General features: G+C 43.3%; 1 protein-coding gene across 1 annotated transcript in view; it reads right to left on the bottom strand.

Moving 5' to 3' along the window:
• TMEM255B (transmembrane protein 255B) overlaps positions 1–15,870 on the bottom strand; it is a 97,404-nt gene that overhangs the window by 1,331 nt on the left and 80,203 nt on the right. The gene's annotated exons all lie outside the window — the stretch shown is intronic.

Below are 15,870 nucleotides of genomic sequence, written 5' to 3' on the forward strand. Positions count from 1 at the left end.
AAATACGTAAAACAATCATCTTTTTCCAGTTCACTTTTCTTGTTTTCAATGCAGACAGGCCAGCATCTGTGATTAGAAAACGATCAGAATTTTTTTTCTAGATACAGCGCTATTCCAGGCCATGTCTTATATCTAGTATTGCATCTACATTCACTTGAAAGGATGCCTTAACCTAGAGCACCCCGTTAAAGCAGGGTGTCCCCACCTAGAGACCATCACTCGTACTTCTTATCTCTAAATATACCAAATATACAATACTAAATATGTCGAAACAAATTTGTGTCCGTTTTACATAATAAAGCATTTTTTTTTTTAAATCAAGTTTTTGTTTCTTCATTTTCTGAAAACTATTTATTTTATTATTTTTCTGCTGATCGTCTTGTGTAGAGGCTCATTTTTTGCAGGAAGAGCTGACGTTTTTATTGGTACCATTTTTGGGTACATATGATTTTTGATCATTTAGTGTTATGTCTCATTCACACGTCAGTGTTTCACAGACGTGTGCTGTACATATTCTCCACGGACATCACACGTCCCTATTCATTTTAATGTGTGTATTCAGACATCCGTGTTTTAGCACGGTCTATAGGTCAGTATTTTTAGCACTGATGCATGCTCTATTTTGTCCGTGTTCACGGATCCATCACGTCCGTTATAGTCTATGGGTCCATGAAAAACACAGATGCCATCCGTGTTGCAGCTGTGTTTCACGGATCATTAAGAAGAGATGCTTTGAAAATTTATTTTTGAGCTGTTCAGTGTTAGCGAAACATGGATGCAACACGGACAGCAAAAAACAGACACACTGATTCTTTACGGCCAGCTTCACGGATGCATCACTGACCACCTGCTCACGGATTTAAGCACAGACATGGACGTGTGAATTAGGCTTTACACTTTTTTGGTGCAAGGTTTTTTGCAATGCAATGGCCATTTTGGCACAGTTTTATTTTTTTTAACAGTGTTCACTTGAGAGGGGTAGATCATGTGATCATTGGACCTTGAAAACAAAAATTAAATTTTTTCCAAAAGTATACGGTATTTCTTTTTGCAAGGGTTAAAAGGAGTAAAACCACCACAATTTCTCCTGAGTACAGAAATAGCAGTGCTCAGAAGGGAGGGAGTGGCATCTTAATTTTGTCACATGGAATTTGCTAAAAAAGTTTTTAAGAAGCATAAGTTTATTTTTTGTTGTTGACTGAGCTGTGAGGGCTCATCCTTTGCAGGACAAGCTTTATTTTTTTTATTGGTGCCATTTTGAGTTAAATGACTTTTTGATTGCTTTCAATTTAACTTTTTGGTACGTGAGGTGGGTAAAATACAATTCTGTCAATTTTTTAACTTTTATTTTTTTTATGAGGTTCACCATACGGTACATATGATAAATTTATTCTGAAGGTTGATACAATTATGGCGATACCAGGTTTAGGTAGTTGTTTTCATGTTTTACTACTTTTGTATTGTAAAATGACTTTTTTATTAAAAATATAATGTAAATGTTGTATTTGGCTTCGCCAGATACTAACATCCATAACATAGTGAGTGCTTGTTTTTTTGCTGACAGGCTATCGTTTTTATTGTTATAATTTTGGGGTACATATGACTTTTTGATCACTATTTATTTCAGGTGGGAAAAAATTTAAGTTCTGTGTGGTTTTTTTTATTTTTAGTTTTTATGGATATGTATAAAAACTTTTATTTTCCCTACGCCTCCACAACGGCAGTAAACATGGAGAGATTATCCCGCCTTCTCAGGGACAGGAAAACAGCTTTGTGGACCAGCCCATATAAGGCCCCCTCCCTCTTACCTCTCCAGTTGTTTTCCTGTCCCTCAGAAGGTCAGGACTTGCCGGAATGGATCAGTCACGCGCCCAGCCTTTTCGGTTTGTATCCCGGCTCTGGCCGGAGGGCTGAGGCAGGGGATAGGGTCGCGGAACTCTATAAAAGTTCCTCCTTCCCTGAGGTTTAAGCCCAGCGTTGCTGGCCACCCCGGGCTTTGGACCCGCGTCCAGTGCGGACCGGCCCTGTTCTGCGAGCCGGGGGAGCGTTCCTGGGCCTGGGATCGCTCCCCACTTCTTCCCCTATGCGCGCGCGCCGGCAGTTGGATTCTATGTGACGTCGGAAGGCCGGCGCGTGACGCGAGGGGGGGGGCGGGGCATATGTCGTCATCAGTGGGAACCAGGAAGTAAAAGAGCGCGGCTCCCGGCGTCCAGATGCAGCTCCTGCGCTCTTCTCCTGAGAAAGATGTCCCAGCAAGCTGACGATTCGCCCAGGCGGCCCACAGATACCTCCAGGCCCTCTAGCCCGGTAAGCCTCCTCCCATTACTAAAATAACAGGGTGCTTATCCTGTATGGGGGTCTCCTTGGTGGTGGTTCTTTACCCTTCTCTTTTAGAGACTAAGGATAAAACTTTCCTCTCTAACTTTGTGTCTCTCAGGGTAAAGAATCCTCAAAAAAGGATCCGCCTTTGAAGAAAAAATACGTAATGTGCAAGAAATCGCTGTCTGGTACATACAAGAAATCATTGTGCCAAAAGTGTTGTGACAAGGTTGTGTCAGAGGAGACCCCATCCTTAATTGAAAGTCTGAAAACCATAATCAGAGAAGAAGTAGGTGCAGCTGTAGAAGCTAAGTTATCTACATTGCCTCCCAGACCATCTACCTCAGGAGCCATAGTCTCTAATATGCAGGACTCTGACCTGGATGAAGGTGAAATTTCCTCTGGGTCTGACTCTGATACTTCAGATCAAGCAGGCGGTAAACCTCTCTGTTCAGTTGAGGAGACGGATTCCCTTCTGAAAACTATTAGGGCTACAATAAACCTGGAAGAGCCCAGAGAACCCCTTTCAGTACAGGACCAATTGTTTGCTGGATTAGGGGACAGGAAAAAACGAGTTTTTCCCGTCCACCCTAACATCCGAGCGTTAATACACTCAGAATGGAGAGACCCTGAGAAAAAACAATCCGCCTCTAAGTGGTTAAAGAGAAAATACCCTTTTGCGGAAGATGATTCTGTGGCCTGGGATAAGACCCCTAAAGTAGATGCCCCAGTAGCAAGAATCTCCAAAAAAACTGCCCTTCCATTTGAAGACCTCGGCCTTCTGAAAGATCCGATGGACAAAAGATGTGAAAGCCTCCTTAAAAAGATGTGGGAATCCTCTACGGCCACTCTAAGACCAGGGATCTCTGCAACTTATACAGCTAGAACCCTGGGCCTTTGGTTGGGACAGTTGGAGGAACATCTAGAGTCAGGCACTCCACGAGAAGACATCCTAGCTTCTATACCTATGCTAAAACAAGCCGCTAATTTTATGGCAGACGCGTCAGCAGACATAGTGAAGCTTTCAGCCAGATCTGCTGCCCTCTCTAACTCTGCTAGAAGAGCAGTATGGTTACGCACCTGGTCTGGTGACACAGCCTCTAAAAACAAGCTGTGCACTCTGCCATGTGAGGGAGATAGGGTGTTTGGTACGGCCTTGGACGACATTCTAGAGAAAGCTTCAGATAGAAAGAAGGGCTTTCCTACAGAATCAAAATTTTTTCAACAAAGACGGTCCTTTCGGTCCCAGAAACGAGGTAGGCCGGACCAAAAAAGAAAGGACACTAGACCAACCTGGCAGTCCAATAGGGGTAAAGGCAGAGGGTTCCTGTTTAACCCTGACAAATCGGCCCACACCTCTACTCAATGACGCCAAAAGCGTAGTGGGAGGAAGACTGTCCCAGTTCTATCCAGCCTGGGTAAATATCCAGGCCTCTCCATGGGTGCTGTCAGTCATAAAAAATGGGTACAGTCTAGAGTTAAAAACCTGCCCACCAGACAGATATACAGTGGGGGAAATAATTATTTGACCCCTCACTGATTTTGTAAGTTTGTCCAATGACAAAGAAATGAAAAGTCTCAGAACAGTATCATTTCAATGGTAGGTTTATTGTAACAGTGGCAGATAGCACATCAAAAGGAAAATCGAAAAAATAACTTTAAATAAAAGATAGCAACTGATTTGCATTTCATTGAGTGAAATAAGTATTTGAACCCTCTAACAAAAAAAGACTTAATACTTGGTGGAAAAACCCTTGTTTGCAAGCACAGAGGTCAAACGTTTCTTGTTATTGATGACCAAGTTTGCGCACATTTTAGGAGGAATGTTGGTCCACTCCTCTTTGCAGATCATCTCTAAATCCCTAAGGTTTCGAGGCTGTCTCTGTGCAACTCTGAGCTTGAGCTCCCTCCATAGGTTTTCGATTGGATTAAGGTCCGGAGACTGACTAGGCCACTCCATGACCTTAATGTGCTTCTTCTTGAGCCACTCCTTTGTTGCCTTTGCTGTATGTTTTGGGTCATTGTCGTGCTGGAACACCCATCCACGACCCATTTTCAGTTTCCTGGCAGAGGGAAGGAGGTTGTCGCTCAGGATTTCACGATACATGGCTCCGTCCATTTTCCCGTTTATGCGAATAAGTTGTCCTGTGCCCTTAGCAGAAAAACACCCCCAAAGCAAAATGTTTCCACCCCCATGCTTGACGGTGGGGACGGTGTTTTGGGGGTCATAGGCAGCATTTTTCTTCCTCCAAACACAGCGAGTTGAGTTAATGCCAAAGAGCTCTATTTTGATCTCATCAGACCACAGCACCTTCTCCCAGTCACTCTCTGAATCATTCAGGTGTTCATTGGCAAACTTCAGACGGGCCTGCACATGTGCCTTCCTGAGCAGGGGGACCTTGCGAGCCCTGCAGGATTTTAATCCATTGCGGTGTAATGTGTTTCCAATGGTTTTCTTGGTGACTGTGGTCCCTGCTAATTTGAGGTCATTAACTAACTCCTCCCGTGTAGTTCTAGGATGCTTTTTCACCTTTCTCAGAACCATTGACACCCCACGAGGTGAGATCTTGCGTGGAGCCCCAGAGCGAGGTCGATTGATGGTCATTTTGTGCTCCTTCCATTTTCGAACAATCGCACCAACAGTTGTCACCTTCTCTCCCAGCTTCTTGCTAATGGTTTTGTAGCCCATTCCAGCCTTGTGCAGGTCTACAATTTTGTCTCTGACATCCTTGGACAGCTCTTTGGTCTTTCCCATGTTGGAGAGTTTGGAGTCTGCTTGATTGATTGATTCTGTGGACAGGTGTCTTTTATACAGGTGACTAGTTAAGACAGGTGTCCTTAATGAGGGTGACTAATTGAGTAGAAGTGTCTAACCACTCTGTGGGAGCCAGAACTCTTAATGGTTGGTAGGGGTTCAAATACTTATTTCACTCAATGAAATGCAAATCAGTTGCTATCTTTTATTTAAAGTTATTTTTTCGATTTTCCTTTTGATGTGCTATCTGCCACTGTTACAATAAACCTACCATTGAAATGATACTGTTCTGAGACTTTTCATTTCTTTGTCATTGGACAAACTTACAAAATCAGTGAGGGGTCAAATAATTATTTCCCCCACTGTATGGAGAACCCTCGTCCAGGGGAGATAAGCCAACTAACTATGGATCATCAGTTGAGACTTCTGCTGGAGAAAAGGGGCATCATCCCAGTCCCAAAGCAAGAACAGAAGAAAGGGTTTTACTCCCCGATCTTCTTGATAAAGAAACCAAACGGATCGTTCAGATTAATAATAAACCTGAAGATGTTAAACAAATACATCATATACAAAAGGTTCAAGATGGAAACCATAAAAACAGTCATCAGCTTGATCCCAAAAAACGGCGCCATGGTAACATTAGATTTGGCAGATGCCTACTACCATATACCCATCAAGAAGGAGGATCAGAAATTTCTCAGACTGGCAACATGGTTCAAGGGAGAGCTGTGCCACTTCCAGTTCCGGGTACTTCCGTTTGGTCTCAGCTCAGCCCCAAGGCTTTTCACGAAGGTCATAACAGAAGTATCCAAGTTCTTTCACCTAAAGGAAATTCTATTTTTTCCGTACCTAGACGATTTCCTAATAGCAGCCCCATCATCCTATCTGTTACTCCTGCAGCTCCAGACAATCCGGACCACACTTACCAACCTGGGGTGGATAATCAATACGGAAAAATCCTGTCTCATACCCTCAACCCAGATAAACTTTCTAGGAGTACTGTTGGACTCTGAGAAAATGATCTCTTTTCTTCCTCTACAGAAACAAGATGGCCTGATCACGACAGTGAGAAGATTTCAGAAACAACACTTGGTCTCTTTCAGAGAGATGATGGTCATCCTGGGTCTAATGACATCCACTATCCCTTCAGTAAAATGGGCACAGTTCCACTCAAGAACCCTCCAATCATTTCTCTTAAGAACCTGGGACAAAAAACAAACATCCTTAAACAAGAAGGTAAAAATACCTCATGCAGTAAAAACATCCTTGAATTGGTGGGCAGATCGGAAAAATCTTTTGAAAGGAGTACCCTGGAGACCATCGGATCAGGTAGTTATTACTACAGACGCCAGCCAACAAGGGTGGGGAGCCCACATGGAAGGGAAACTAGCTCAAGGCCAGTGGGGTCTCGTTCTGCAAAAAGCCTCCTCCAACAAGAGAGAATTGTCCGCGGTTTGGGAAGCCCTGAAGACATTTGCACCCTCCCTCCTACAGAGGAATGTAAAGATCTTGTCGGACAACTCTACAACAGTGGCATACCTGAACAAACAGGGCGGCACAAGAAGCCTGTCGCTAGCCCTGGTGGTGACAAAAATCTTCAGTTGGGCAGAAAAGAATATTCAGTCCCTTTCAGCAGCACATGTGAGAGGAAAAGAGAATCAGGTGGCGGACTTCCTCAGCCGGGACCAGCTAAACGCAGGAGAGTGGATGCTAAACCCTCAGGTATTCAAGCAGATCTGTTCCAGGTGGGGAACGCCGAAGATCGACCTGTTCGCCAGGAGAAAAAACAGACAGGTTCCGAATTTCTACTCTCTGGCGGTAGAAGATCAACCCTTAAAGGTGGATGCGCTCTCGGTACCCTGGCCGCCAATCCTGTTATATGCATTCCCACCATTCTCCCTCATACAGCGGGTCATAGCAAAGATTTTAGAAGAAAGAGTACGAATCATCCTGATCACTCCATTTTGGCCCCGCAGATCATGGTTTCCGATCCTGAAGATTCTGGCAGGAGAAGAATTCTGGATCCTCCCTCCTCGCCCAGACCTTCTACTTCAGGGTCCGGTCTCTCATCCTCAAGTCGCCCAACTCCGTCTGACGGCCTGGAGGCTGAAAGAAACATCCTGAGGAACAAAGGTTTCTCTAGGAAAGTGATCTCCACCTTACTTCTTAGTAGGAAACCAGTCACCTCGAAAATATATCTGAGGGCCTAGAAATCCTTTCTACTCTTCGGGGAGGATAAATACGACCCATCAGGAGAACCTCAGATGTCCCTCATACTGGACTTTCTCCAAGCAGGGTTGGATAAAGGCCTCGCAGTAAGTACTTTGAAGGTTCAGATAGCAGCCTTGAGTGTATTTATGGACTGTAAACTGGCTAACATGGAAATAATAAAAAGGTTTTTTAAGGCGGCCATCAGGATTCGTCCTAGGTTAAGATCCCTAGTGCCTCCCTGGGACTTAAGCTTGGTACTGTCCAAGCTTATGTACCCTCCATTTGAGCCTATTACAGATATACCCTTAAGAATTCTTACTCTTAAGACATCATTCCTGCTAGCCATCACTACGGCCAGAAGGGTAGGCGAAATACAAGCCTTTTCTATCCTGCCTCCATACCTTTCCGTTTCTGACGACAGGATCACACTAAAACATGCTCCTGAATTCCTCCCAAAAGTAGTCTCTAAATTCCACTGCCAACAGGAAATTATCCTTCCCTCCTTTTGTTCTCAGGCAAAGAACGAAAAAGAGAGACTTTTTCATAACCTGGACGTCAGGAGATGTGTCCTCCAATACCTGGAAGCCACTAAGGAGATTAGGAAGACTAATCAACTTCTAATTCAATACCTGGGCATGTTGAAGGGGAAAGCTGCCAGCAAAACTTCAATATCAAGATGGATCAAGTCCTGTATCTATCTAGCCTACCAGACAGAGGGTGTTCCTCCTCCACCGTTTCTCAAAGCTCACTCTACCAGGGCCCTAGCCACATCCTGGGCCGAGGGTGCTTCAGCTTCCTTAGAGGACATCTGCCGTGCAGCCACATGGTCCAATCCATGTACATTTTTTAGACATTACAAGTTAGATGTTTCTGCAAATAGGGATTTAGCCTTTGGGCGGAGAGTCCTATCTGCAGTTGTCCCACCCTAGGCTATTATCCTATGTTACTTCCTCCATGTTTACTGCCGTTGTGGAGGCGTAGGGAAAAGACTTACATTACTCTTACCGGTAATCGTTTTTTCCCTTTAGCCTCCACAACGGCAGGAGGAATTCCCCCCCAAAAAAAATAAAAATAAAAAAATCTACTATATTTAGATATACATTATTTAATACGTATTCATACTTATATATTCTATTGATGAAATATATATGTTCTTCTAAGTTAGAGCAGACTGGCTCTGATATTTGTTACTTTTGTTCTTTATTAAACCTTCCTTGCATTTATCTCTGAGTACTAGGTTACTAACTGGAGAGGTAAGAGGGAGGGGGCCTTATATGGGCTGGTCCACAAAGCTGTTTTCCTGTCCCTGAGAAGGCGGGATAATCTCTCCATGTTTACTGCCGTTGTGGAGGCTAAAGGGAAAAAACGATTACCGGTAAGAGTAATGTAAGTCTTTTGTAGGTCGATATGAATATGGCGATACCAAATTTACTAAGGTTTCATATTTTACTACTTTGGCATCATAAAATCCTGGATAGAATAATCAACTGTGTGATTTGTTTTGTTTTAGTTTTTTTCAGGGTGGGCGGCACTTTTTACTGGTACATATGAGTTCTTAATCACTTTTTATACCATTTATTTGGGAGGTAAGGTGACAAAAACAGCAATTTCTTCAAATCCGGTCGTACAAATGGAGTGATATCAATTATGTGTAGTTTATTTAACTTTTTTTTACATTTTTTAACCAATTATACATGAGTGAATATGGGGAAAAAGCAATTTTTTTTTTACTTGAAACTTTTTTTTAAGTCCCACTTGGGGACTTGCACATGCAGTGGTCCAATAGCTGGTGAAATACACTGAAGTGTATTGTACATGTCACTTTTAGACTCTTTTACATGTACATGTCACTTTTAGACACTTTGCCTGGCGCGCCTCTATACATGGCAGATCTGGACGCCTTTGTAAGGCCTCTGGCTGCCATAGAAACTATTGAGATCCTGTGACCATGTCGCAGGGGCCCGATGGGGGAGAGAGGCAGCCCTCTCCCTTTGTAAACCACTTAGATGCAGCGGTTGCAATGGACTGCAGCATTTTAGGGGTTAAACAGCCGGCATCGGCGCTAGCATCAGTCTTGCCGTTACCGCAAGGTGTCAGCTGTATGTTACAGCTGACACCCCTTGCTGATGGCAATGGCTCAGTTTCTGAGTGGCTGACATCACTATGCCATAAATGTATGGCATGGTGTGTTAAGGTGATAACTGCTATAACTGTTGTGGTAAGGAGTTAAAACGCATCTGTCAGTAGAGTTGTACCTATGAAACTGGCTGACCTGTTACATGTGCACTAGGAATCTGAAGGCATCTGTGTTGGTCCTATGTGCATATGTGCTCGAGTTGCTGAGACAAATAATGTTTTAATATATGCAAATGAGCCTCTAGGAGCAACTAGGGCATTACCATTACACCTAGAGGCTCAGCTCTCTCTGCAACTTCCACACCCTCTGCACTTTGGCAAGGCCAGGCCGTGAAAACGGCACCACGCCTAGCCCTGTCGATCAACGTGCAGAGGGCGCAGCAGTTGCAGAAAAACCGGAGCCTCTAGGTGTAACAGCAATGCCCCCTTTTTCTCCTAGAGGCCTATTTCCATATATAAAAACATCATTTTTCTCAGCAATGCGGACACATATAAGCATGAGACCAACACTGATGCCTTCAGCTGCTAAGTGCACATGCAACAGGTCATCCAGTTTCATGGGTACAAATCTGCTAACAGGTGACCTTTAAAATCCACTTAGTTTATGAGAGAGATGGAAGAAAAGACACATTAAAAGCCATTTGTGATACGTCTTTTTTTTTTATGTATGTATCTAATAAACTAAGAGGATTTTAAGAAGTGCAAGTGCTGGATACCAATCTCTTTTTTTTTTTACTGGGTTTACACTTCCAGGAGTGGAACCGCAAAACATCCTTGCACCGTGAATTTGGAGTTTGCTAAGATTTGGGTGAGTCATATCTTTTCCTTTCTCTCTTATTGGATATACATGTGTGTCCCCAGCTAGAGCACCCATGCAAAAGTGCCTCTGGTACAAGAGAGCTGTTATTTAAAAAATAATGAATGAGTAGTCTACTCTCTTAATTCTCATTTACTGCAGCTGCCATAAAGCTACAGACAATGCAGCAAATATGCATGTGCCTCCAATATCATCCCTATGGAAGTTGTTTTTAAAATAACTAAATAAAATTAATGAACACAATGAGGCAGAGTTCTTAATCCTGGTGCACACTGTGTGATAGATTTTGAAACATTTTACAAGAAATGAAACTTTTTCCTGCTTAGACCAACTCTTGGTTGGCTTACTTTAGACCAGCTTTTATGGCTGGTCAAAACCATGGTGATTTTATAGGAGTGTATGAATTGGATTAAACATAGTGGAGGAGAGAGATGAGCAGCACTAGACAGACTGGCATTGAGATCACGACACCACTGAGAGGTAGAACAGGTACAAAAACAAGAAAAACCTGAAAGAACTAAACGGCAATAAAGCCTATATAATCTAAAAGAGGATCGACATGCGTCCGTGCTATTTAATGACACAAGTAATGTCATAGGGATGGGAGGACATAAATATGGGTCATCTCCAGTAAGTGTGAAACTAATTGAGAATCTAAGTAGATATAAAATAAGATGTAAGCATATCAAGTATATATAGGGTCACAGCCCTACCTTCACAGTTTTACGAAAGAGAAGCAACAGGCACTTAGCATTAAAGAGGGTCAGAAGATCACACATGGCAAGTATAACTCTCTAGAGAGAACTGTGGAGAAATAATTGACAAGTGGTACAATAGTTAAGGATACTTATTCAGGTATCATCAGCATTCAGATTCTTGATAGAGCCTTGTCCAGCCCTTCTCTTGGTTCTTCCGCTTCTATCCGTCTGCACTACGGACCATGGGGACGATAAGACTGGAATAGCTGCTAGATCCTGAGCAGTCGCCCAATCCTCAATTGAAATCATAGGGTCCCCAAGTGCCGTCAAAAGTTCTGTTAGATCTTCATGTTAACTTATTAATCTTTTCCCGGCTACTGTAGTAGCAAGTCCAAAAGGAAATAACCACCGGTAAAGGATTTTCTTCGAGCGGAGAAGATCAGTCAGAGGTTTTAGTTATCTTCTTTTGTAGAGGGTTATAGGAGCTAAATCCTGGAAGAGAGCTAGTTGATGACCTTCAAAGTCCCACTGTGGTGTATCCCTGGCTTTCTTTAAGATGTCTTCTTTGACTCTGAAATCAAAAAATCTACAGATAACATCTCTTGGAGGATCAGAGGATTTTGAATGTGGACATAAAGCCCTGTGTGCTCTCTCTATCTCAATGGAAAGTGGTTATTGATCTTCTAGAAGATTAATAGCTAGTTGTTTAACGGTATTCAGCAATGATTCTGAGGCATAAGTTTCAGGGAGACCTCGAATTCTTAGATTATTACGGCGATTACGAATTTCTTGATGTTCAACATGAGTGTAGAACAGATTTAGTTGGACTTGGCAGGAATGGAAAGGAGTATCCACTTCTTTAGTATGGTTGCAAAGGTCAGCTACTGTATCTTCTAGGGTGTGTACACGATGGCCTATTTGTCATAGTTCTTGTTTAATCTCTTGCAGGTCTTGCGCTAGAGTGGATAATGCTTTATTAAGGGTTTGTTGAAAGGAAGTCCTGGGCAGAGGTGGATCAGATTGAGAGGATATATGATTGTCTGCAGAAGATATTGTATATTTTTCTGAGTGAGATGCCACTGAGGAGGGGGTGTCAGAACCCGCAGGTGATTTAGTGATAAACTGTTCCATATTTACCTTGGGATGAGAAACCTTAGAGATTGAGACTGAGTCTTTAGCTGTAGATTGCCCATATTTCACCATTGCAAAAGGTAGTGTGCATAAACTGAGTGAAGGAGCGACTATAGTACAATGCTGTGTCACATATACAGTCAGGTCCATAAATATTGGGACATCGACACAATTCTAAAATTTTTTGCTCTATACACCACCACAATGGATTTGAAATGCTTTAACTGCAGACTGTCAGCTTTAAATTGAGAGTATTTACATCCAAATCAGGTGAATGGTGTAGGAATTACAACAGTTTGCATATGTGCCTCCCACTTGTTAAGGAACCAAAAATAATGGGACAATTGGCTTATCAGCTGTTCCATGGCCAGGTGTGTGTTATTCCCTCATTATCCCAATTACAATGAGCAGATAAAAGGTCCAGAGTTAATTTCAAGTGTGCTATTTGCATTTGGAATCTGTTGCTGTCAACTCTCAAGATGAGATCCAAAGAGCTGCCACTATTCGTGAAGCAAGCCATCATTAGGCTGAAAAAAAAAAAAAAAAAACATCAGAGAGATAGTAAAAACATTAGGCGTGGCCAAAACAACTGTTTGGAACATTCTTAAAAAGAAGGAACACACCAGTGAGCTCAGCAACACCAAAAGACCCAGTAGACCACGGAAAACAACTGTGGTGGATGACTGAAGAATTATTTCCCTGGTGAAGAAAACACCCTTCACAACAGTTGGCCAGATCAAGAACACTCTCCAGGAGATAGGTGTATGTGTGTCAAAGTCAACAATCAAGAGAAGACTTCACCAGAGTGAATACAGAGGGTTTACCACAAGATGTAAACCATTGGTGAGCCTCAAAAACAGGAAGGCCAGATTAGAGTTTGCCAAACGACATCTAAAAAAGCCTTCACAGTTCTGGAACAACATCTTATGGACAGATGAGACCAAGATCAACTTGTACCAGAGTGATGGGAAGAGAAGAGTATGTTGAAGGAAAGGAACTTCTCATGATCCTAAGCATACCACCTTATCAGTGAAGCATGGTGGTGGTAGTGTCATGGCGTGGGCGTGTATGGCTGCCAATGGAACTGGTTCTCTTGTATTTATTGATAATGTGACTGCTGATAAAAGCAGCAGGATGAATTCTGAAGTGTTTCGGGCAATATTATCTGCTCATATTCAGCTAAATGCTTCAGAACTCATTGGACGGCGCTTCACAGTGCAGATGGACAATGACCCAAAGCATACTGCAAAAGAAACCAAAGAGTTTGCAATTGGCCAGCGCTGCAGCAAGGGATACGCCTCATACAAAAAATCAGTCCAGTACAACAGAGGGAGCGCAGACACCGGAGCCTATACCGGGCAAACGGAGCGGCGCCCAGACATACTAGTAAGTGCAGGGGGACCCCTGGGTGCCGCTCTGCCCACTGATATAGTTAGGTTTTAGTTTCTACACTAGTGAAAGGTCCTCTTTAAGTACAGACTCAGTGGGCTAATAGTGCTGCAGTAGGTTCTGGAATTGAAGGAGAAGCTCCCCTCACCTTATGGCTTCCCCTGTAGTGTAGTACAGGCAGGCGGAGAGGTCCGTCGGCGGGTCCGGGGCCAGTGACGAGAAGGTGCCCAGCAGCAAGCCGACCCGCTCGGCGTGCAGTCGAAGCACCCCTTAATGGAGGACAGACCTCAGATTATCTGCAGGTAGGCAGCGGCAATATGCGTAGCTCTAGTCATCAGTGCGCCCATGCTCCAGCACTCTGCCTAGGGGAGTATATTTTTATCTGGCAGCAGGTCCACAGAGATCCGGTCGGGCCCTAGATGGAAGGCAGGGATCCCAAAGACCGCTTCGGTACACTTGCTACCCGGAACTCTAGGCCACGGCTTCCCACGCGCTGCAAGCCGCAACTTCTGGGAGGCAGCCCAAAATTCTGTAATTGGGCCTGTAAGCTCCGGTGTGGGTCAGTGATGGTCAGGGTGGGATGATGTACCCTGGAAGAGGACGGGTAGCTGCAGATGGCAAGGGATTCCTGTCTTAGTAGCCGGAACTCGCTGTCTGCACGTCCTCCTCCATCAACAGCTAGCTCCCCCTTTTCTAGTTACTTTACAAAAGTAACTAGAGGCACAAAAAATGTCAAACATTTAATTCTCATTTCTTTATTTCAAAGTTCAGTTCTCTAAGTTCACTTTGTGAAATTTTTTCAAATGATGTCCTTCTGTCTGCATCTGTCAGACCACAGAATCTATGTAGTCGCCTAATACACTTAATGGGTTATTCCCATGTCAGACATTGGGAGCATATCACTAGGATATGCCTCCAATGTCTGATAGGTTCAGGTCCCACATCTGGGACCCACACCTATGCTTAGAACGGAGCCCATAAAGTACCGGAGGGCGCTCAGCGCATGCGCAGCCACCCTCCATACATTCCTGAGAGCGCAGAAAATAGCCGAGCGCTGGCTTGGCTATTTCCCTCAGCCCCCAATATAGAAGTAGATAAAGCAGTGGCCGCACTTGTGTAATGCGCCTCCCATTCATTTCAATGGGACTGCCGAAAATAGCCTAGCATGCCGCTCTGCTATTTTCGGCGCTCTCATAGAAATGAAAGGAGGGTGGGCTCCATTCTAAGTATCACTGCCGGTCCCAGAGGTGGGAGTCGTACCTATCTAACTTTGGGGGAAAATCCTAGCAATATGCCACCAATGTCTGAGATCGGAATACCCCTTGGAAAAGGGAATTCCAGTGGTAACAAGTTATCCTTACTGTTAGATCGGTGGAGGTCCTACCTCTGGGACCCACACGGATCATGAGAACAGGGACCCCATACCTCAAGCAGCACCTTGAAAATTCATCCTTGGTCACCTCTCCTACCAAGGCCCTTCTACCACTATAACTTAATTTTTTTATGGGTCAGACAGCTCTAGGAAGAGTCCTGGTTGTTCCAGAATTCTTCTATTTAAGCATTATGGATGCCACTGTGTTCCTGGAACTTTCAGTGCAAAACATTTTCTTTTTACCCTTCTCCACACAATCCTGTCTCTGAGCTCTACAGGCAGTTCTTTCCACCTCATGGCTTTGTTTTTCATCTGATATGCATTGTCAGCCGTTAGACAGGGGTTTTGTCTTTCCAAATCATATCCAATCAATTGTAGAAACATCTCAAAGATGAAAGACATGATGATGACAAACATCTCAAAAGAAATGGGAGGCCCAGAGCTAAATTCCAAGTGTCATAGCAAAGGGTCCAAATTCTTATGTCCATGACAAATTTTAGTTTTTCCTTGTCAATAAATTAGCAAAAAATTCTAAAATTCTGTTTTCACTCTCTCATTATAGGGTACTGAGGGCAGATTAATGGAGAAAAACTTTTTTTAAATTTTTTTTATTCAGTACAAAGTGGCAACATAACAAATTAAGGTAAAAAAGTAAAAGGGTCCAAAGACTTTCCGGATGCACTGTATGTTGAATTTAAACATTGCATACCAGGCATACGTTATATACTTTGAGCAACTTTGGCATGACCATGCAAGTTTTAAATCTGCACGCATGTACAGCAGATAGTATTTACTGTACTTGTAGCGGCTAATGTTCAGTATTGATTGTGCACTGAAAATCTACACAACATGGAATGCCTTAAAACAGAAATAAAATGGTAATGTTTCCATAAATGAAACTGTTCCTTTGTTAGACAGTCCTTACTTGTATATACTGTATGTAACACATGATACTCTCAGAAACAAAGATTACAGATTTTACCCATTGGGTCTGACACAGTATTTGCTAAATTATCATTTCCACTGTTACCAGTAGGTAAAG

The sequence above is a fragment of the Bufo bufo genome, chromosome 3, assembly GCF_905171765.1.
Source record: "Bufo bufo chromosome 3, aBufBuf1.1, whole genome shotgun sequence".
Lineage (NCBI taxonomy): Eukaryota > Metazoa > Chordata > Amphibia > Anura > Bufonidae > Bufo > Bufo bufo.